Source organism: Symphalangus syndactylus, chromosome 17, assembly GCF_028878055.3.
Source record: "Symphalangus syndactylus isolate Jambi chromosome 17, NHGRI_mSymSyn1-v2.1_pri, whole genome shotgun sequence".
NCBI lineage: Eukaryota > Metazoa > Chordata > Mammalia > Primates > Hylobatidae > Symphalangus > Symphalangus syndactylus.
Window position 1 is genome coordinate 93404120 of NC_072439.2, and position 25269 is coordinate 93429388.

General features: G+C 35.0%; 2 long non-coding RNA genes across 2 annotated transcripts in view; one reads left to right on the top strand and one right to left on the bottom strand.

Moving 5' to 3' along the window:
• The window catches only part of LOC134733177 (uncharacterized), a 594472-nt gene that overhangs the window by 158043 nt on the left and 411160 nt on the right, over positions 1-25269 (top strand). The gene's annotated exons all lie outside the window — the stretch shown is intronic.
• Positions 15427-23320, bottom strand: LOC134733350 (uncharacterized). Its single transcript, XR_010116805.1, has 3 exons — positions 23248-23320; positions 15969-16110; positions 15427-15824 (listed from the first exon to the last, which is right to left on the bottom strand). It is a non-coding gene; the product is annotated as an uncharacterized lncRNA (long non-coding RNA).

Genomic DNA, 25269 nt, shown 5'->3' on the forward strand with positions numbered 1-25269 from the left:
GTGGGTCAAATGGTATTTCTGGTTCTAGGTCTAAGGAATCACCACACTGTCTTTCACAATGGTGTAACTAATTTACATTCGTACCAACAGCAAAAAAGCATTCCTACCTCTCCATAGCCTCACCAGCATCTGTTGTTGCTTGACTTTTTTAATAATGGCCATCCTGACTGCCATGAGATATCATCTCATTATAGATTTGATTTGCATTTCTCTAATGACCTGTGATGTTGAGGTTTTTTTTTCATATATTTGTTGGCTGTATATATGTCTTCTTTTCTGTTCATGTCCTTTGCCCATTTTTTATGTCATTTTTTTCCTTGTAAATTTGTTTACATTTTTGTAGATACTGGATATTAAACTTTTGTCAGATGGATAGATTGCAAAGGTTTTCTCCCATTCCATAAGTTGTCTGTTCACTCTGATGATAGTTGCTTTTGCGTAACAGAAGCTCTTTAGTTTAAATCGGTCTCATTTGTTAATTTTTGCTTTTGTTGCAATTGCTTTTGATGTTTTTGTCATTAAATCTTTGCCTGTGCCTATGTCCCGAATGGTATTGCCTAGATTTTCTTATAGGGTTTTTATAGTTTTGGGTTTTACATTTAAGTCTTTAATCCATCTTGAGGTAGTTTTTGTATAAGGTATAAGGAAGGGGTCCAGTTTCAATTTTATGCATATGGCTAGCCAGCTTTCCCAGCACCACTTATTAAATAGGGAATCCTTTCCCCATTGCTTGTTTTTGTCACGTTTGTTGAAGATCAAATGGTTGTAGATTTGTGGTCTGTGCCTTAATCCAGGACAGGTGCTAAACTATTGTGGGACAACTGTAAGGCTGTTCTTTTCTTCATTTCCACACCTAAGAAACACACGTTTTAACAATCCATGGAGATCAGACTTATTTATGTGATGCCCTTTGTTAAAGGATAACGACATGTCCTTTACCAAAAAATCAAAAGCAAAAACATATAAAACCACCACCACCAAGGAATCAAAAGTAAAAGACCACCTGAAGGGACTTACTTCAAAGTAATCAAATTGGCAGAGTGAGAGGCCATTGTCAATGTAGCAGTTGGAAAATGGGCTAGTGATAAAGCAAGATTGGCCAGGAGTTGATAATTTATGATCTGGCTTATGAATATATGGAATTCTCATATAATTCTGCCTAACTTTTGCTAATAACAAATGCTAAAGAATCAATTTTATAATAAAAGTTACAAAACTTTTTTTATAAAACCTGTAAAAAAAACATTGCTATTATTATGAATGATTCATTTTTGATCTTAAGAATGCCTGTGCTTATTTGTCAAAATGGAAAGATTTTCAGCAGTTTTAAATTGCATTTCAGATGGGAGAGCCACTTAATCTTTGATAGATTTGATAAATCATAAAGAAGACCTTATATACAATTAAAAACTTAAAAGTTGACAGGTATTCCTATACCTACATCTTTCTGCTCAGGAATATTCTTGAATAGTGACCTACCTTGGTCCTGGTATTTGGATGTAAATATACCATTTTACTTCTGAGGCCCATCTTCCTGAGGGATATTAAGTGTCCACTATTTGTAGCATTTGCAGCTAAAAAGAGTATTATATAATTTAAGCTACTAATGGATCAACATGCCTTAGGATTGGATTCTGGGCTTAGAATTTTAACAATATCTTGTCTTTATTTTAAGACTATTTCTTTTTGCAAGAGTGTTAAAATGAGCTCTAAACACATATTTAACCAGCTGCAATTTCTTTATTAAAGAAAATCTTGGGAATTTTGACAGATGTTATTGTCATAGTCCTTCTTTATCAGTCACATCGATCCATCTTTTTCCGTGTCCTTTTCTGTAACTTTCACATCAATTATTTTGCAAGATGTTTGATGACAATCAAATGTTCCATGTGTGCTATAATAAATTCTCAAGTGGAAGAATGAGCAGAATTGGAAGTATCACTCTTCAGGATAAATATGAAATGTCAGTGCCTTAGCTTGTTGACACGGTGCATAAAACGTCTTGAGAGACACTGTCCCCAGAAGGAAGGTTCAAATCTGATTATCATGCAATGTACTATACAAGGTTATAGCAGATACTTTATATAAATACATCAGTGAAATACTGTCAAAAAAGACACAGATTAAACATTATCAAATTGGCACCAATGTCAACATTTTTGCCTGGAGTTTTATGTAGAAAATACTTTAAAAAAAATAAAAGTCAACAAGTTTATAATAAGAGATTTTTGTTTTCTGTAAGAAATCTCACATATTTAGTCATTTCCTTTTCATCCAAAAAGATGTAATAATCATATTGCAGGAGATACATGATGGTTAGTCGTTAACTTTTGAAATTTACTAAGAATTAAAAATATTCAAATGATTTGAGATGAATTGAGTCGCCACATATTTCAAATAGCTTTATCAACTGTAAATTCATGATTTACATCACAAAGATCAAATACAACATTTAGTACCTCAAAAAATTAGTACTTGTTTGAGTTAGGTGGTCAAGCAATAAACTAACCCAGTTATAAAAGTTAATTCTGGAACTGAAAGTGGGAAGTGCCCAGTGTCCAAGAAATATAAGTCTTAACATTCTGGGAATGTTCAGCTCTAAAGGCCTCCTAGCAAATGACTTTCCATTAGGGATGTCTAGAGTAACTGGGGATCTGTTCTTACTGGGAATTCAGAATAAATTGGTGATCTTCAAATAAAAGCTTTTTATATGAGTTGCTAAACTACCATATTTGGGTAAAAAGAGAAACTATCTTGGGACAAAAGTAAAAAGAGCAAAAATGGAAAGGACTCTAGCTATAAAGCTGATGTTCAGAATTTTCGTGAGATTCATGTAATTGATCCATACATTTATTGATTCAGAATGTAGAGTAAATCAGAGGCAAAATTTCTGGTTCTTATTAGTTTGGTCAAACATAGAAAAAAGAAAAGAAAGAAGAAGGAAGAAGGAAGAATGGAAAGAAGAAAGGAAAGAAGTAGGATGAAAGACAGAGAAAGAACATTAAATTTGTAAAGTAATAAAGAAGATGTATTCAAAAATAAAAGAAAAATAACCCGTCTTACATAGAGAGTCATACCTAGATTTTGCTATTTAATTCCTGAGCATAAATATAACAGAGTCACATCACTCATGCATTTAATTTATAAACTGCCTTTAGAGTTTACAGAAGGTCCAACCCCAACATCTAGGCTGTAAATATGTTTTCAAGTTCAATTTCTGCAAAAAAATTAAATAGGGTAGTCACAATTCATAATATAGTAACCATTTCAAATAAAATGTTATAATCTACATTGATTACAACCTTCTAATTCCTAAGAAATCTATTAGGTTGTATAAAAAATTATAAGTAGGATTTGGTTTAATATACAGAATAATCTTCTATAATATTAGTTGTGTGGCATGGCAATGAAGATAATGAACTACCTTGGAAGTTGTGAGATTGCTGCTTTTAGAGTTATGAATATAGACTGAAAAATTACTTCATAGAGTGTGTGGTTGGAGGGCTTTCTACAATAGGTACGTGGAACTTTCCTCCAAGGTCACTTCACATCAATACTTTCATGGTTATATAAAATTCAGAAAAATATCACAACTCAACCACAATTACAATGTAAAAGTCAGCAATTTTTCCTCCTAGTGCCTCACCAGCGTATAACACAGCATTCTGCTCACTAATGCAGAAAGTAGTACTAAGATTTAAAGTATCCCCAGTACAGTCCAGTTTGTTCGATTTTGAGGACTTAAATTTCTCAAAGAGGACTAAAGATATTTAATTCTAATTAGAAAACCAGGCATAGTCTAAAAATTTCTAATGATTGAGTAAAAGTTTGAAAGTCCAACTCATCACAATTTGCGGACTAAGAAGCCATTTGGTTCACAGAGGTTTCCTTGCAAATGACACATATGGCAACACAATCTCAATATTTTATTGCAGAAAAGTTATGTTAATCGCAAAAGCTAAGTCTACTGAGAGAGTTAATTAAGAAAACATGTGGTATTATGTGCTATGTCTTCAAACGAGGTCTGAGGGCTCAGAATTGTCACTGAGTACAAAACTAAGTGAAATGGATCAATATTCAATTTCACAAAGATAATGCAATACCTTGGAAGAAAAAAAAAACATGTTTCTCAGACACTTTCCAAAATATAAAATTTTGGGATATGGAATCAAACCTTGAAAAGTAAAACCACTAAAAAGATTTTTAGAGACAGCTACTGGATTAAGGAGAACTTCACTGAAATGGTTGATCACCCCCAGTGTTGCCAGGTCATTCTGGGTTCCCTAGCCTCTCCCATAATACTGTAGACACTAAATATAAAGCTGCAGACTACTGACCACCAGCCCCCCAATAAATTTCCTCTCAAAACGAAACAGAGAAAGATTATTATAGGAAGCCAAATTCTTTCTTCTTTGATTCCAAATACAAAATTAAAGAGAGGACAATAATTTGGCTGACATTTAAAAATTAAATCATTTCAAATAAAACTAGAATTTTTATGGTGAGGTTAAATAAATGGCATAAGATAGGGGATCATATGCATTTAAATATTTTTCAGATTTAAGAGGGAGTGGAAGAAGATAGCTGCTGCAAGTTTCTTAGGTTAACATTCACAGTGAGCAAGGACAGTTTAAAACTTAGCCACAGAATCTAGAATTTCAGGACTATAAAAAACTTGAGAAATTGGCTGCTCTAATTTTCCATCTAATGCCTGATCTTTCCCACAGAACCCTGATAAACTGATGGCCAATTTCAACATGTAATGATCTAGAGCTCTATGTGCTCCAAAGTAGTAGTTTAACCTTTGTGAATCTTTTATTTTTATTTTTTTCTGATTTAATCAGATCTATTTTTCTGGAATTTTTATCCATTGTTTATAATTTCATATTTAAAATCTAGTATATTAAATCCAATTCTTTTTCTACCTCCTAGCCTTTCCAGTCTTTTTTTTTTTTTTTTTCCAATGATAAGACCCGTCAGTTTATTCAACTTTTCATCGTGTATGTTGTGCTTTTGCATGTTTGTCTCCACTCTGGTAGATTTTCTCAGGAGATAATCTGAATTTATCTTTCTCGGTTTTCAGCATCCCCCTTAAAGAAGGCTAGCCGTAACTTAACACAACTCTCTGACCAGTATAGAGTAAATTGTGCCTTAGTCCCAATATTCTAGATCTCAGAATTCTATGACAGTGGCCATGTCTCATTTAAAACAAAGATGATACAACGGGTTCACCAAATCCCATTACCTTTTTCTCTCCTTGGCACATAGCTAGACTACATTTCTGATTCCTCTGCAGTTAGGTGGGACCGTGCAATGGAGTTCTGGCCAATGGAACGTATGTGGAAGTCATATATCCACTTCTAGGTCTGGCCTAAAGTTCCTGAAACTATTCTCATGAGATTCTTTGTGTACTCTTTCTCATCCCTCATCTCCTGGCTTATTGGAAAGCATTCAGTGGAGAACTCAAAGACCTAAGGGATGGAAAAAATTAATAAATGAAATGAGTCTAAGTCCCTAAATAAAGATAGAGAAGAGATTTCCCAATGCTCTCCCTGCCAGCATTAGAATATTATTGGAGTAAGAAATGCACTGTTATTGTGTTAAGCCACTGAGAATTTGGATATGCTTGTGAAATTTGAAATCAGATAATCTTGGCAAAGTGCCCACACCTTAACATATTTGGGAGGGAAAAACAACTGGAAAATAATTATGACAGTACTACATGTGATATACTAGTTGATGAACCATTTTTTCTTCACTTCTTAACCTTTGTTGGCTGTCTCAAGTGATAAGAGTAAATTATGCTTTAGTTCTTGATGTTAACTAGAGTGGTGTCAACATGTTGAGTGTCGTGACATACTTTTTAATATTAGAATTTGGGGCAGGACCCACTTGAAGACCCTAGTTAGCACCAAACAAGTACCTGCTGAGAACTAACTGAACTGTTGGATATCTTTTTCTTGATATTGTTTTCTAAAAATTGAAAATTAAAAAATGATATTTCCTATCTCTTTATTGAATAAATCACCTTACATCACTTTTATGGTAAGATGAAGTAGACCCTATCTAAATGTAAACAATAGTCTAAATTTTGGCATTACATAGATATACGTGTGTGTGTGTATATATATATATAAATACATGTGTCTCTGTGCATACGTGTACACACACACACACACGCACACATATATACATGTTTCTCAAAGGTTGCTCAAAGGAGGCAAACAGAACAACTAGAACGTTGTAATTATTTTGTAACAAGTGATTTTACCTAATTTCTATGATGTTGGATAAATCTATGACCTGCCATATTCTCTCCAAAAAATAGAAGGGTTAATTTCAGCTAACAAACAAGCTCAGCCAGGTCCTGTATCTCATCCACCCCATCAGTAATATCTCACATCATTCCAGCAATCTCAAGAATTACTCCAACTGAGTCACATTCTGGAAATGTGTTTGGACTATTCAGTAAGTAGTCTGACTTTGATGGATTGGTACTAAAATTAAAGTCCTCTGAGATCTCCAATGTTACATCACACTACACTTGGCCACATCTAGTTGTGCATTTCTTCTCTCCGTTTAAATAACCATGCCCAAACCACAACAAATTACTCACTCTGCTTTTGGGCTGTCTCCTCTCACCTCCCTGTCTTGGCTTCTGCTTTTATCTCCTTAGAATACCCCCAACCTTGCCCAATCTACTCTATAAAATTCTGTTGATTTTCCAGTGCTACCACAAGTGCCTGTTCTTTTGTGAATTCTTATCTCTTCCCCAGTTAGAAATAATTTTTACTTTTTTGGCATATTCAGGTTCTTTTGTTTGTACACAGCAGTACTTAGAGTAGCTTTTCATGTGCCAGTTTATCATTACTGGATCATAACCTATGCAGGAGCAGGAATCACATTTCATTCTTCTTCTTTATATGGCCAAAGAGAGTTGTATATAAATGTGCTCAATATATGTATAATGAAAATAGTGGATGCATGGATAGTTATGGATGTGTCAGAGCATGTGTTTCAAGGAATCTCCCAATTGCATTTTAGAACTATTTCAAAACTTCAAGGAAAAAATAAAAAATAAAAATGAGTTGATCTGTAGAAATGATTTAGAATGACTGAAAAGAACTGAATACATATTTTGACAGCAAGTTTTTTTCCATATACATATATATATATGTAAATGCTTTATGTCAATGCTCAGTGTGATCTTAATCTGGAATTCTAAAATTACCAGAAAAAAAGTTTAAACTGAAATAGAAGAAACTGAAAAACAATCTATTTAGGTTTTTTTTAATTAGAAATTGCTTTTATTGAATAGTCAATTCTGACATTCAAACATTTAAGACCCAAACCACTTCTTCATATTCCTCCACATTTTTCTCTCTTTGCATAATTACAAATTTTGTATAAATAGATTTAGGGAAAGATTAACCATTACAATTAGAGGATAATTCAATAATAATAATTATATTTGGATAAAATGATGTCACATACCTGATTCAGTGAGGATATTATACTGAATATCAAAAGAGCATAGAGAAAATACAGTCTGAGTTTAATGAAATTGAACAAGAAGCCAAAAAATTATAAGACATTTTCTACTGAAATATGCCCTTCAAGCTACAAATGATAACTAAAATAGCAAATTGCAACAAGTGTGATTATAAGGAGAGTTTTGATGTTTTCATCCAAAAGAAAGAAACAGAAAATTATAAAATATATAAAAAAGTTGTCTCTATGAGCTTGAAGGTGAAAAGAGATAAATACCAACAAAACACGTTACTAATTTAATTCAAAGTTAAATTCAAGTACATAATGTATACTTGAGTATGTGGGTATGTTTGTGTGTGTGTGTGTGTGTGTGTGTCTGTAGCTCAATTTGACAAAATATAATAGTTTATATACAAATTGAAATTTACTTAATGAGTAAAATAGCCACTCTTCAAAAATAAATGACATGTATGGAAAACACATTTAAGACCAAAAAGTAAACTCAAAAATATGTTTCCCACATTAGAAAATGCATTATTTTACAGAAACTTGTCTAAGTATTGATTCCCTAAAAAGCTGACTTTGGTCTGGGTGTGGTGGCTCATGCTTGCAATCCCAGCACTTTGGGAGGCTGAGGTGGGTGGATCACAAGGTCAAGAGATCGAGACCAGCCTGGCCAACATGGTGAAACCCCGTCTCTACTCAAAATACAAAAATTAGCTGGGCGTGGTGGCGTGTGCCTGTAGTCCCAGCTACCCAGGAAGCTGAGGCAGGAGAATCGCTTGAACCCAGGAGGCAGAGGTTGAAGTGAGCCAAGATCTCACTACGCACTGCACTCCAGCCTGGCGACAGAGTGAGACTCCATAAAAAAAAAAAAAAAAATTAATAAAACAAAACAAAACTGACTTTGAGACAAGAATTAGGGTACAAGTAGCTTATGTGCAAGGTGATCCCAGGAAGTACTAAAAGAAAGTGGAGGTTAGTCAGGAAAGGCAGGAAAGAAAAGACAACAGAGAATGCAGTCATGCATCAGTTACCATGGTGGTTTACCCAGGCTTATTTTCTCAGTGACCCACGAGAAATTGAGTGTAAAAACATATCTCAGAACTCTTCCAGTGACGGGCAAATATTCTAGGGCATTCGCCCACTCTATTAGGCCATTCTTGCATTGCTATGAAGAACCTGACACTGGACAATTTATAAAGAAAAGAGGTTTAATTGGCTAACAGTTCTTCAGGCTTTATAGGAAGCATGGTGCTGGCACCTGCTCACCTTTGGTTGAAGGCTCAGAGAGGCTTCAATCCTGACAGAAGGCAAAGCAGGAGCAGAAACATCACATGGCCAGAGTGGGAGCAAGAGAGAGGGCAGGGGAGGTGCCACACACGTTTAAACGACCAGGTCTTGTAAGAACTCACTCACTGTCATGAAGACAGCACCAGGTCGTTAGGGATCCACCCCCATGACCAAAACACTTCCCACCAGGCCCCACCTCCAGCACTGGGGATTACAATTCAATGGGAGATTTTGGCAGGGACAAATATTCAAACTTTTTACCCACCAACTTCTAGCCTTCAATGACTGTGGGTTAGTCTGTGGGAATTAAATCTCTAGCAGACTTCTATCTGAGCATATTCTTGTGTCTTTAGACAAAAAGCCATCAGCTTGTGGAGTACTGTCTGTAGAAGGACTTTGTGAAGGGAGGTGTCTAAGGGAATACGGCTTAGACATTTGCTACAGAGCATGTGGAATTTTCTGTTTTCCTAAATTCAATCTAAAAAGACATTCTAAGACATTAAAATCCTATCACTCATAGTATCCATAAGGGATTTTACCTATGTATCAATGTGTTTATGTATCTGCCTACTTACATTAAATGGTGAATATATACTTAATACGTTGGTTCCGTAGTTTTAAACAATGAGCATTAAATATAAGCTAAAACATCTTCTATTTAACAGTCGTGTATAGTTCACAAATGGAATTGATTCTTTTTCCGTTTCTGATTGCTTAATACATATTTTTCGGCCGGGCGCGGTGGCTCACGCTTCTAATCCCAGCACTTTGGGAGGCTGAGGCGGGCGGATCGCGAGGTCAGGAGATCGAGACCACAGTGAAACCCCGTCTCTACTAAAAAAAAAAAAATACAAAAAATTAGCCGGGCATGGTGGCGGGCGCCTGTAGTCCCAGCTACTCGGAGAGGCTGAGGCAGGAGAATGGCGTGAACCCGGGAGGCAGAGCTTGCAGTGAGCCGAGATTGCGCCACTGCACTCCAACCTAGGCGACAGAGCAAGACTCCGTCTCAAAAAAAAAAAAAAAAAATACATATTTTTCCTGGAATAAGGCTTTACTCACATGAGTAAAATAACCCAAGATGAGAACTTTACCAACAAAAAACCGAAGTGAAAGAATGATTTTTCAGGACATTTGCCAGCCAAAAAAAGAAATAGAAAACTGCTTCTGTGAGAACATCTGATTCAACATACGACAATCTATATTATAATGTTAGGGTTAGGAGCACATGCATATGAAATAATCATAAATCATGCATTCATTTATCTTAACCAAAGGAAGTAATGCCTATATACATACATAATTTAAATATATACTTTTTCTGTAGTTGATATGTTTCCTACATTTATTTTTCCCTTACTATCATTTACTTCAAGTGAATATATTATCCATATAAACAAACTATTGGAAGTGTATTTAATTTATTTAATTCTGCAGTTATTTATTAGGGTTCACTGTGTGTCAGGCAATGCTTTGTAGGGGCTAGGGATTTATGGTAAATAAGTCATAATACCTGTCTTAAAGAATTCACAGTTTGTAGAATAGATTTACATGTAGCATTGCTCTAAACTAAAGAACATATCATTAGAGGTGTAGACATAGGAACACAAACAATGGGGAGAGAAGTAGTCAGTCATGACTGGAGATTCACCAAGGGATCACAGACGAGGTAGTATTCCATTTGAACCACGAAAAATAGGTGAAACTTCAATGCACAGAGATGAAGGTAGAAGTGGGGATGTACCAAAGAGACCAAATAGAATGAACGAAGGCTTGGAGATAATAATAGTTCACAGGCTTCTTCAGAGAATGAAGAGTCTTGGGAATGCTTTACATACGGGCGCCTCAGCTTTTACGGTGAAATACTGCAGCAGAAAGGTAAGTTGAGTCTAGATTTTGGAAAACCTTGCATGGACTCACAAAGCAGTTGGCCTTTATTCTATCAGCAATGGTGAGAAATAAAAAAAGTTTTGATGAAATAAATCCCACAATCAAAACTATGTTTTATACAGAGAAGTAACTGTGTAACTAGTCTTTATGGAAATCACTCATCTATGTTTATGCGAAATAGATGAATGATTAGGGAGAGAAAAATTTGGAAACAGGTAGACCTACCTCTAAAAATGATAGACTGCTGTAGTTATCCATGTTAGAGGAAAAAAGATCCCCAACCATAGCAGTGGCAGTGGGAATTTAAAAAGGAAAGACATTTCAGAGGTAAAACTGACAGCATCTAATGAACAATAAGATTTCGGAGCAGTGAGAGTGAGACCAGCTAAAGATAGATCTGTGGTTTACATTAGCGGACATCATTGGTGCTCTGCCGCGTCCCCCCGATCCCTTTACCAGGTTTGTATATGCTTGCCCCAGCACCTGCATGCCTTTGTACTTTCTTTCCTCTTTGCAGGACACCAGAAAGCTCTAAATGCTGGAAACAAATGTCTCTATCATACGACCTATGGAATAACTGGTGTGAGAGTAGAGAAGTTTAGCTTCCTTGTGTTGAACTGGGAGAAACATTAGAGGATAATTTATTTTCCTGATATCCTGGGTGGGAAGAAGTTGAGGTTGGTACTAAAATTGCATTCTTGCTGGATCCTACCCTTTCTTTGTATTGCATGCCCCATTCCCTTACTCATTTGTTTCTGCAATTGCTTCTTTAACAAATTACTTGCACATGGAATCCTCATTAGAGTGACTATTTCTAGGATACTCATCTTGAGAGGGGTATGGAGATTGAAGGTTTTGATGAAATTAACTAAAAAAGGGAAAAATAGGTTAGATCCCTTTGACTCACTTTATTCTAAACTCCAAGAAATGCCTCCTACTGATATATTTTACTTCAGTGAAAACAAATTACCTCCTGTTGGAATTTAAAGTAAAAGATAAGCAAAAGCAAAGGTGAATATCTGTATTATGTGAGTGTCATGTGTGGTGGGAGGACATGACAAAGAATTCTTTTTAAAATCATAAATGGTAATAATATCTTTAAGAGCGATGTACTAATTCTTCAAGTATTCAAGGCAGTTGGAATATGAGTTTCAAACATTTTTGTAGGTATTTTAAATTATCTAAGTGACATTAAAAAGGAATGCAAGAAGAAGGAAGAAAAAAATGCCGGCCAATACATTTGAACATAAAATTATTTAACATGGAAAATACCATTTTATCTCTGATTCCTTGAGAGTTGGCATAGTAACTGATGACTTTGGCAGTATTAATTTCATGCCACTCTAAGGAATATAGATTAGTTTTTCTCTCCTCCAAATGGGCCTGATTGTCCTACTCTTTGATTCGTTACATCTACCACTAAATTTTTCAAATATTTTGCCACTTTTACAATCAAATTATCATATTTTATATATTCTGTTGTTAGAAACTTCAGCTTAATATTCTGTTTCTAATCCTTTATGAGCTGGAAAACCAAATATTCAAGACTTTTAGCATTACACATCAAGTAAAACAAAATATTTCTACTCCAGAGTCCAGGATGGTATCTTGGTAAACTCTTGAGGTAAACTATGTTAAAAAGTTCCTAGCTGGCTTTAATTTTTAAATATCTATTTTCTTTTCAGTTATTTGATTTGTTCAATTTATATCTGTAAGTACAGAATGTATCATAATGGCTTACAGTGAACAGACGACCTTTAATTTTAAGTTGAATGAGTTCCAAATCAAGATGGGGGGCATTACAATGAGTTCTATTTTAAGTCATAGATGGCAACAATATCTAACTAGTTTCTCTTCACATAGAAAAGTAGTAAAATCTTAGTCTTTCACTCTATCATATCTTAATGTGCTTTCTAGTCACTTAGCACTATAGTAGCCTGAAGGTCAAAAATTGCTATGTAATAAAGTCACTATCTCCACTCTCTCTCCTCTTTTTCTTCTTGAAACCGATTCATGTAAGCCTTTCATTTTCCTTACAGTAAAACTGCTCTTGTCATGGTCACTACTAATACCTCTATTAGTAATGCACTGATCTTCATAAAATTTGATATATCCAAACATTTGAAACAATTGGTCACCCTTTTCTTGAAACAATTTCTTTCATTGGCCAGGCATGGCTCTCATGATGGTCTTAGTGTTCTCATAATAAGAGATACTGAAGACCTTACCTTCTCTGCCATGTGAGGACACAGGATGAAGGTGTCGCCTGCAAGCCAGGAAGAGAGTCCTCATGAGGACCTGACCATATGGCATCCTGATGTTGGGCTTCTGGCCTCCAAAATCATGATAAATAAATTTCTGCTGTCTACAAAACAGGCTCAGTTTAATGTTTGTATGTAGCACCTTGTTATATTCTCTCATTAACAATGAGGAAAACCTATGATTTCTGAAATTGATTACCACAATGTAATCTTACATTTGACTCAGGATAAAAGCAGAATATTAAATTTCAGGTTATGAAAAATCAAAAAACAAACAAACAACATGAAAAATAGAGCCCTCAAAATGGTCTATAAGGTTCTCTGGCGTTTTTGTCCCTATCATTGGTCCATATCATCTGTTATTTTTCCTTCTGTTCTAGCAACCTTGGGCTCTTTGCAGTTCAGAGTGTGAGCATGTGTTCCCTCTTCCTGGAACACTTTTCTTTGTATGAACATATGGGTTATTTTCTTCACTTTTGGTTTCACTCAAATTTCATCTGATGATGCATGTTCAATGATAACTTCTCCCCTCCACACTTTCTAGGTTTCATATCCCATTTCCCCTATATGCATTGTATTTATTGTCACCATGTGGCACACATATTTACTTATAGATTTGCTTGTTATTTGCTCTCTTAATTAGAATGGAAACACTTTAAGGGCAAGAACTATGTCGTTTTACTCATTGCTGTATCCACATTTCCTTGAACAGTGCCTGGCACACAGTAGTTTTCAGTATACATTTGTTGAATGACTTGTTGGATTAATTTAATCCTAATTCTGTATTATTCCTTAGCTAATATTTGCATTATTCCTGAAAACCAGAAATCAACCTGGATAATCATTGAAATCATAGAAAAGGTCCGCCAGGTGATTTTAAGCTGGAATATATTACCTAACAACAGACGTTTATAAATGTTGCGCCTTTAATGATATTTACTTAGCTTTTTCAGTGTTAGGTCCCCCATCTACAATGAAAATCAAAATCTCTACTCTTCAACTGATTGGAATGAAATTAGACAACAGATGTAAATTGCCTAGTGTAGTGCCTACCACATTACAGGAGCTTCATAAAATTAGTTCATGCCATTTTCCCAACTAGGGATTAGTTAAGTACTTTGGGACAAATACAATATGGAACCTCAACAAAAATATTACTAAGCATCAATCATATATGTGGTAGCTTTTCTGGTGGGAATTGATAAAGAGAAAGAGACAGATAATATAAAATTTTTTAAAAAGTGGTATCCTAACCTAAGGAACTTACAATGTAGTAGGAAGAAGGACACATGATTAAGGCAAATTAAACTAGCCTAGAAAAATAGCATACTATAGGAGAAATACTGATTTTGGTTTAGAAGACATTGCTTTGAATCCCAGGTTCATTAATGGTGAATTTATCCACTGTCAAATGTAATTGTTATTAATAATGCAACTGGTAACATTGTGAATATTAAATGAGGGTGAGTTGTTGGAGAATTTTTGGTACATTGCAAAATTGTCTATAAATCAAGTTCATTATATTTATGAGACATGTTGAATATCCTTTTCATTGTACTCCCATTGCATTTCCTTTACTATATATTAGTACTTATCTCACATGATCACATCAAACACATAGTTTGATGAACTATGAGTTTCTTTAGTGAGGCGAGAGTTCTTTGAGGGCTGGAATTGTTCTATTCATTTTAGTTTTATGATGCCTATTTAATAAATGTTGAATGAAGGAAGGTAAGGAAAATGAATAAATGGTTCTAATCGAGGTATAAGCATATTAGAGGGAATAATAAATGTCAACTTGCATAGAGGGATAGAAATAGAAAAGACTACTTAGGGAGTGGCATATTCAACTTAAATCTTGAAAGTTGAATTGGAATTTAACAGGCAAAGGATAAAAAGAACATTACAGGTGCAGTAAAGGTTATTCAGCTGAACTCTAAAGATAGGATTCCAGGGACTCATGAAGTGATTATATAATTTTGTGTGTTTAATCCATTTGTCCCAAGGTTGGGGATTATAGTTTTGATAACAGGTTCAAAGTCATCAGTGTCACAATAAAAAGTTAATTTAAGAACACTGAGGTTGAGAGAAGAAAATGAGTAAAAATAAAATGTGAGACAGCAAAAGCATAATTCAGAAGTAAAAAATGTGTTTGCTTTAACTGGATTGTGTTCATTCCATACTTTAAAACCTGAAAAATCAGGAATTTAATTTTTCCTTTAAAAAATAAGTAACAAAATTTTCATATGTGTTTAAACTCAATACTTTTATAAATGTAGATGCCTAATTTGTTATGAAATATCATCTAAATAGAGCCTTAAAAAAGGAAGATCAAAACCCAGTTACCCATTCAAAGTTGTCTATTTAATTGATTCACAGCAACTCTTTTAAGTCTTCTTAGTTCTTTGATTCTCACTTATTCTTAAATGGCAGGATTTTAGCCTTAGATTGTTTCCAACTGAGTCCTGGCTTCGTTCCCTTTGGTAGAGAACAGCTGGTTGCCTACGGTAATCCCAGCAGTAAATGCCAAGCTAAAGATGGGATATAGAACACAGTGTTTGGAAAACAGGTTAGATCAGAGTCAAAATTGTTCCCTCAATTGAAGATGGCAATGATTACCACGCTGATTGCAGTTCAGCATGGCTTTGCTTTTCTTTTACTTGTTTTTTAACATATATATTTATGTGTATATATATATATATATATATATGCATAAATAGTCAAAAGCCTGTTATATTTCTCCTTTATGCAGTCCATTAAATTACTCAGATATTATGTAATCCACCACAAATCTTGTACAGAGGAGTATGCTGTCCAGTGAAAACAGCCTTGTTTCATAAGGGTCCTTCCAGAAAGCATTCTGCTGAGTCATATGCTGAACACATTGACTTCCTGTAGAAAATTGGGAAAGGCATCAGACTTTGCATTTTCTGTAATGCTTTTACAGACTGGAATGTCCAATTCATTTGCTTGACATTAGAAGAGAAGCTTCAGTTTTAACCTTGTACAGGCTTCACCCATGCAAATATGTCTTACCTAAATCCTTTCTGCTGGATGAATGAAGGTACTGTAGTACAGAGGCAGAATAAAGGGACGGAAATAATAAACAGAGTAACGATAACCTTGCACGTTTGTATAGCAGTTTGCAGTTCACAAAGTACTGTCACACAATGACACACTGGAAAAAAATGGAATTTGGATTCAGAGAAAACCGAGTTTAATTAGTGGATCTAGAGTGTATTAGTAAGGTAATAAAATCACTTGCTATGTTACCCCCAGTGTTATTGCCTTATAAAGAAGATCACCTCTCTGTGTAGTCTACCCATAAGCATTCTTGGCAGGGCTAATTTGAATTAAATGAGATAGGGAAAGTAAAAGCATCAGTAAACTTTGAGTGCTCTACTGAGGTTAATCATCATCATTATCATCAGCATCATAATTATCATAATCATTTATTTAGAGTTGCATAAAGGAGTATAATTTTTATTTAATAATAATGGACATCAAAAAGCATTGCATTTGCATCTTATCATAAGTAAATATTAAATATGAAAATAAAATTTTTGTGCATTTTATTTTAAAGAGGAAATATTAGGGAAAATAAGGTAAAACGTTATTTTTAGTAAGATACTTGAGAAGATACATTGGCTAAATATGAGAAAAATAAAAAGAGTACAAAAATTATACAAGGGTTATGGCCCTGAGTTTCAGGAAAAGTAAGAGAGGTAGCTAGAGTGAGATTGAAAATAATGTTTAGTCTGCAAATGTCTATTTTCTTAATTTTTAAAACAAAATTAAAAAATTTGTGGGTACATAGTAGGTATGTACTCACAAATACTATGTGGGCACATAGTAGCTATGTACTCACATAGAAGGTATGAGATGTTTTGTTATAGCCATGCAATGTGAAAAAAGCACATCATGGATAATGGGGTATCCATCCCCTGAAGAATTTTCCCTTTGAGTTACAAACAATCCAATTATACCCTTTAAGTTATCTTAAAATGTACAATTAAGTTATTACTGACTCTAGTCATCCTATTGTCCTATCAAATAGTATGTCTTATTTATTCTTTCTAACTATTATTTTGTACAGGTTAACCATTCCCACCTCCCCCATATCCCCCCACTACCCTTCCCAGCTTCAAGTAACTATCTTCTACTATGTCCATGAGTTCAATTGATTTAACTATTAGATCCCACAAATAAGTGAGAACATGTAATGTTTGTCTTTCTGTGCCTGGCTTATTTCACTTAACATAATGACCTCCAGCTCCATCCATTTTGTTGCAAGTGACTGCATCTCATATTTTTTCATGGTTGAATAGTACTCTATTGCATATGTGTACTACGTTTTCTTTATGCATTCATCTGTTGATGGACACTTAGGTTGCTTCCGAATTTTGGCTATTGTAAATAGTGCTTCAACAAACACAGGGGTGCAGATATCCCTTTGATATACTGATTTTTTTTTTCTTTTGGGCATATACCCAGAAGTGGGATTGCTGGATAATATGGTAGTTCAATTTTTAGTTTTTTGAGGAAACCTCAAACAATTCTCCATAGTGGTTGTAGTAGTTTACATTCCCACCAACAGTGAAAAAGGGTTCCCTTTTCTCCACATCCTAGCTACATTTGTTACTGCCTGTCTTTTGGATATAAACCATTTTAACTGGGGTGAGATGATATCTCCTTGTAGTTTTGATTTGCATTTCTCTGATGATCAACGACGTTGAGCACCTTTTCATATTCCTGTTTTCCATTTGTATGTTTTCTTTTGTGAAATGTCTATTCAAATCCTTTGCCCAACTTTTGATAAGATTATATTTTTTTCCTATAGAATTGTTTGAGCTCTTTATATATTCTGATTATTAATCCTTTGTCAGATGGGTAGTTTGCAAATATTTTCTCCCATTCTTTACTTTGTGGATTGTTTCATTTTATCTGTGCACAATCTTTTTAACTTGTAATCCTATTTGCTCATTTGTACTTTAGTTGCCTGTGCTTGACGAATATTGCTCAAGTAGTCTTTGCCAAAACCAATGTCCTGGAGAGTTTCCTTGATGTTTTCTTGTCACAGTTTCATAGTTTGAGGTCTTAAATTGAAGTATTTAATCCATTTTGATTTGATTTTTGTATATGGTGAGAGATAGGAATCTAGTTTCATTCTTCTGCATAAGGATATCCAGGTTTCCCAACACCCCTTGTTGAAAAGACTGTCTCTTCCCCAGTGTATGTTCTTGGCAGCTTTGTAAAAATGAGTTCACTGTAGGTGTGTGGATTTGTTTCTGGGTTATCCTGCTGCTCCATTGGTCTGTGTGTCTGTTTTTATGCCAGTACCATGCTGTTTCGGTGACTACCGTGCTGTAGTACAATTTGAAGTCAGGTAATGAGATTCCTCCAGTTTTGTTCTTTTGCTTAGAATAGCTTTGCTATAGTGGGTCTTTTGTGGTTCCACATAAATTTTAGGATTGTTTCATCTATTTCTGTGAAGAATGTCATTAGTATTTTGACAGGAATTGCACTGAATTTGTAGATTGCTTTGGATAGTAAGGATATTTTAACAATACTGATTCTTCCAATTCATGAACATGGAATATGTTTCTGTTTTTTTTGGTGTCCTCTTCAATTTATTTCATGAATGTTGTATAATTTTCAATATAGAGATCCTTCATCTTTTAGGTTAAATTTAATTAATTCCTAGGTATTTAATTTTATATGTGGGTATTGTAAATGAGATTACCTTCTTGGTTTCTCCTTCACATTGTTCACTGTTGAACCACTTCTTGGTTTCTCCTTCACATTGTTCATTTATAGAAATGCTACTGATTTTTGTATGTTTATTTTTTATCCTCCACCTTTGCTGAATTTATCAGTTCTAATAGTTTTCTTGTGGAGTCTTTAGGTTTTTCCAAATACAAGATTAAATCATTAGCAAACATGGATAATTTGACTTCTTCCTTTCTAATTTGGATGCCCTTTATGCATTTCTCTTGTCTGATTGCTCTAGCTAGGACTTCCAGTACTATGTTAAGTGACAGTGGTAACAGTGGGCATCCTAGTCACGTTCTAGATCTTACAGGAAAAGCTTTCAGTTTTTCGCCGTTCAGTATAATACTAGCTGTTGATCTGTCATATAAAGCTTTTGTTATGTTGAGGTATGTTTCTTCCATTCCCTGGTTTTTGAGGATTTTTATCGTAGAGAGATGTTAATTTTCTCAAATGCTTTTTCAGCATTTATTGGAATAATCATATGATTTTAATCCTTAATTCTGTTGATAAAGTATCATGTTGATTGATTTGTGTATATTGAACAATCCTTGCATCACATGGATAAATTCTACTTGGTCATGATAAATGAACTTTCTTATGTATTGTTGAATTTGGTTTGCTAGTATTTTGTTGAGGATTTTTACATCAATATTCAACAGAGATATTGGCCTCTAGTTTTCTAATTTTGATATGTCTTTGTCTGATTTTGGTATTAGGGTAATTCTGGTCTCATAGCAGGAGTTTGGAAATATTCCCTCCTACTGTATTTTTTGGAGTAATTTGAGTAGGATTGGTATTACTTCTTCTTTAAATGTTTGGTAGAATTCAGCAGTGAAGCCATCTCATGTCCTGGGCATCTCTTTACTGGGGGCTTTTTATTACAGCTTCTGTCTCGTTACTTGTTATTGGTCTGTTCAGGTTTTGCGTATCTTCCTGATTCAATCTGGGTAGGGTGTATATATCTAGGAATTTGTCCATTTCTTCTAGATTTTTTAATTGATTGGCATATAGTTGTTCATAGTAGCCTAATCCACAAATATCTCTTAATGTGATCAGAATATATGGTTTAGAAAGAGCCTTCTGTCTAGCTGCTAAGATTTGTGAGGTATGAACTAGTAGCCTTATTTACTGTTTCGAGATTCATGCTGTCTATGTTTGAATTAAACACTTAAAAATGTCAAAAAATGGGAAATGATAAGGAGAAGGAGAATGTGGCTGAATTATAAGACTATACAAAATTTTATATTGTTGAAAAACATTAGCCAAAATTCGGAAACAAGGCAAAGGATTATTGCATGTCATTTTATTTTAATACTGGAGTATTGTCTAATAAGCCTTTCTAGGAATTATTTATCTATCTAGAGGCCTATCCCTTTTATTAGAATGAAGATTTGGATAAATTACCTGCTAACTTGTATTTTTGGTTTTTTTTTTTTTGAAGGTAGAGATGCAGATGATTTCTGTTCTATAGAAAACTACAGAAAATATGGTTTTACTGCCCTGTAGGAGTCTAACTTAGCAAAATAATTTCGGTATAATTTTTTCAACTGACTATATAAAATCTCTGTTCCTCACATACTCTTTAAACCACACTATTGTTTCTTCTACTTATGAATTAAACAATCTATCTTAAGTTACTCTATATTTGCATGTCATAAAATAATTTTTTAATTTGACACTTTGACATTTTGTTTTACTTTATACTTAACATTATTTTTTGTATTTTTTCCAAAATTTGAGAAAACAACAAGAAATTTGGCAGTTATATATGGCTTTCATATAATTTGACTTGTGTTTTACCTTTAGAAAGCATTGTTTATCATTTTTGTCGTTGGTAATCTCATTGACGCAATTGTTGGTAAATAGTAGTGTTATTTACACATTTGGGTGAAATGGGGCAGAAAAGCTTTTAAATTATTGATGATATCAAATTTTAAACATTATAGAGGATGTATGCATCAGCAAAGAAATTAAAGGCTATGACAAGATGGTGAACTAACACAATCGAAAAGCTTGCTTTCCAAATTCCCGCTCTGGAAATACCAAATATTTAAAAAGAGGTTGCATTGAAATTGCCCTAATAAACTAATTAAAAAAAAAAAAGTAGAGAAACTCTTGAAAGAATGTTGGTTATTAGTGCTAGGAGTATGGTTGACAGTCTGGGGTGGTTACAAAGGAGTCAAGCAGAAGAGGTCAAAGACAGGTAATAGCAGGCTAGGGTATTTGTTGGAGCGAATAGAGAAGAGTAAACAGATAAAATAGATATTGACTACTTTATTAGTAACAATTCTTTCAAGAAAAAGATCTCTGTGGTGTGTGTGTGTGTAAGTGTGTGGGTGTGTGTGGTGTGTGTCTATGGGAAGAGGATAGAGACGTTTTGTTGTTTTGTTTTTTTGTTTTGTTATTTTTTTTTTACTTTAGGTTCTGGGATACATGTTCAGAATGTACAGATTTGTTACATAGGTATACATGTGCCATGGTAGTTTGCTGCACCTATCAACCCGTCATCTAGATTTTAAGCCCCACATGCATTAAGTATTTGTCCTAATGCTCTCCTTCCTCTTGTCCCCCAGCCCCCGACAGTAGTGTGTGATGTTCCCCTCCCTGTGTCCATGTGTTCTCATTTTCAACTCTCACTTATGACTGAGAACATGAGTTGTTTGGTTTCTGTTCCTGTGTTAGTCCTGCTGAGAATGATGACTTCTAGCTTCATCCATGTCCCTGCAAAAGACGTGGACTTATTCTTTGTTATGGCTGCATAGTATTCCATGGTTTATATGTGCCACATTGTCTTTATCTAGTCTATCATTGATGGGCATTTGGGTTGGTTCTATATCTTTGCTATTGTAAATAGTGCTGCAGTAAACATACATGTGCATGTGTCTTTATAATAGAATGATTTATATTAAGAAATTAACTCATGCAATTATGAGGGCTACCAAGTCTAAAACATACAGGGCAAGACAGTGGACTGGAGACCCAGGGAAGAGTTGCTGTTGCAGCTTCAGTCTGAATTCTTTCTTCCTTGGAGACCTCAGCCTTTTCTCTTAAAGGGAGATTTGTCTTGCACCTTAGGTGCCAGCAGGGCCACAGAAGGACAAAGCACCAAGTGGGTTCTTGGGATCCCTGATTCCACGACTGGACTCTTGGACAGCATTTCTGGATCTGCTTCTGGCCAGACAGAAGCCCACTGCCCTGAAGTGTGAATCCTAGTCCAGGCAACATTCACCACAAGCTGATTTAAGAGTCCTGGTGCCTTAAGGGAACATTGGTGGTAGTCTGGTAGTACTCCTAGTGGCCAGGGGTGGTGGTAGCTATGGGTTGAGGCTCCTCAAGCTCTGGTCTTGATGAAATTCCTCAACTTTTGTTTGTCTTGGAAAGTCTTTATTTATCCTCCTTGTTTGAAGGATATTTTCACTGGATTTACCATTTAGGGCAAAAGATTTTTCCTCCTGCTTTTTAAATATGTTGTGCCACTTTCTCCTGGCCTGTAAGGTTTCTACTTAAAAATCAGCTGCCCAACATATTGGAGCTCCAGTGTAAGTTATTTGTTTCTTTTCTCTTGCTGCTTTTAGTATTCTTTCTTTATCCTTTATCTTTGAAAGTTTGACTATTAAATGCCTTGAGATAGTTTTCTTTGGATATAATCTGCTTAGTGTTCTATAACCTTCTTGTAGGTTGTAGAACAACTTGTATATTGATATCTTTCTCTAGACTTGTAAAGTTCTCTGTTATTCCTTTGAATAAACTTTCTACACCTATCTCTTTTTCTACACCTGTCTCTTTTTCTACCTTCTTTTTAAGGCCAATAACTCATAGATTTGTTCTTTTGAGGCTATTTTCTAATTCCCGTAGGCCTGCTTTATTGTTTTTTATTCTTTTTCTTTTGAGACCTCTATGTATTTTCAAATAGTCTGTCTTCAGGCTCACTAGATTTTTCTGCTGCTTGATCTGTTCTTCTATTTAAAAACTCTAATGCATTCTTCAGTATGCCAATTGTGTTTTTCAGCTCCAGAATTTCTGCTTGATTCCTTTTAATTATTTCAATCTCTTTCTTTAATTTATCTGATAGAATTCTGAATTCCATCTCTGTGTTATCTTTAATTTCACTGAGTTTCCTCAACACAGTTATTCTGAATTCTGTATCTGAAAGGTCACATATCTCTGTCTCGCCAAGATTGGTCCCTGGTGCCTTATTTAGTTCATTTGCTGAGGTCATGTATTTTTCAATGGTGTTCATGCTAGTAGATGTTCTTCAGGGTCTGGGCATTGAAGGGTTAGGTATTCACTGTAGTCTTTATTCTCTGGGCTTATTAGAAGATTCCCTTCTTGGGAAGACATGCCAGATATTTGAAAGGGCTTGGGTATTGTGATCTAAGCTGTTTCTGCATACACAAATCAATCAATGTGATACATCATATTAACAGAATGAAGGATAAAAATCATATGATCATTTCAATTGAGGCAGAAAAAGCACTTGATAAAATTCAATGTCCCTTCATGATAAAAACCCTAAAAAAAACTGGGAATAGAAGAAACATACCTCAACATTTAAGATGGGAGATAAAACAGCTTTAAAATCTCAAAAGTAATCACCAAAGTGTGAAAAACACATTTGAATTAAGAACATTTTCTCATTATAGGACATCAGGAACAAAGCTAAAAAAACAAGGAGAAGTGATTTCAACATGTAAAGCAATGTGAAATACAAATCTAAAATATTTGTGAAACTTCTTTGTTTCTTTATGAAACAAAAAGGCAGGAATTTCTATAAGAATAAGTAAACTTTAAAAGGGAATTTCAGTGATGTTTAGTCCACTAGTAACCCAAGAAATGAAAATTGAAACATCAATAAATCATCATTTTAAACCATCAAATGAGATAGGGAGAGGGACAGAGAGAGAGAGAGAGTGAGAGACAGAAAGAGCAGTAGGAGATATTTGCAAATATAGGTGTATAACTTATGATTCAATCAAAGAAACAACTGCTAAGAGTGACATCAAACAATATACTTATTATATATAAGAAATTAACCTCACACAATTCCAAGAATTGGCTAATCAGTCTGTATAAATTGGCAGTTTCTGTATCTGTGCTGGGGCTGAAGGGAAAGCAGTCAGGAAGGAAAGATAAATTTTTAAGGAGATATGTGCAAGGGCAAATTGAAACCCAGAGGAAGGAGCAAACTAGAACATGTGTCAGTCTCACATTGCCTCTAAACCTCCAACTTTGATGCTGCTGAATATGCACCTGACCCAGGAGGTGGGGAGTGCTGCAGAAGGGCAATCAACTTCCAGGAGCTAGAAGAGCTGTGAACCGGCTGCTGACCCCACCCCACAGGGTGAGCCTGCAGACCCATGACAATGTGTGAGAGTTGCAGCGGTGTCCGCTTTTATTGTCTTGACCTTTGGAGCATAAAATAATATGGCTTCTATGGCTCTTTTGCTTTCCAAAACTCAGGCAAATAGTCTCTTGTGACCCACATTGAGCCAGAACAATATAGAAGGAGAAATTCTGGGAAATATAACTCCAGCTTAGTAAAGATGACCCAATACAAATCCTCCATAGGCTACTCCTTGCCTATTTGGCATCCACATGCATATTTTTTCAAATATTGTTAAATTAATTTCCAAATAAAGGCAACAGAAAAATTAGGCCTTTGCCAAACATAACGCAATTATTCTTCTTGAATACTGAAATAGACAACCTTCTCCTCAACAGAGGATGCAAAGTCCTTTTATCTATTTTTGGGTGATATTTATTCCTCTTCTGAGTCATATTCTCCCTTTGATATTTTATAATTTGAATACTGAGATATAAAGTTAAATTCTATTAACATATTTTATGTCAGATGATAGAGAAGTGGGGGAGGAGAAAATGAAAAACTAGTGACATATGCATAAATGTATTCCTATTAATAGAAATAGATGCATATAACTATTATAGTCTCTGTGCCTACAGCCCATCACATGGCCAGTGATAAGCTGATACCTTTTTCTACTATCTATGTTATATACCATTTGCCTCTAGCAAGCATATTGGCTAGTCTTAGTTTCTTGCCTTATGGAGTGACAAAACCTTCATTCCTAGAAACTCTGGAATATTCCATTAATTAATATTTCCTCCTATATTAGGTTGCAGTTTTCCACTGACTTTAGTCACAAGGTCATATGAGTAATAAGAAGAATCATAGGGGATTGCCTGCGTCCCAGATATTTTCCTCCTTACCCTCACTGTGTAGCAGCAACCCAATCTCCCTTTGGTAGTCAGGATCAATTGCCCCAGAGGATACAGCAATCCCCTTCCCCCTTCTAGATTCCCTAGGATGAGGAGCGTAAACCGGCCAGATGGCTTTCTCTCCTTCCACTTTGTGGAAACCACTGCCATGTGTCTTGGTCAAAGCATTACTGTGTCCTTTGATGAAGCTTCTTTCCTTTGGAGACTATGATTTCTAGACAAGTGGAGTCCAAAGTTGCACTGACAGGAGGGCCAAATCTTGCTAGTGCCTCACAAAGGCATTGGTGAGCACAGCCACTCACATTTCTACCCTTTGATTACTAGACTC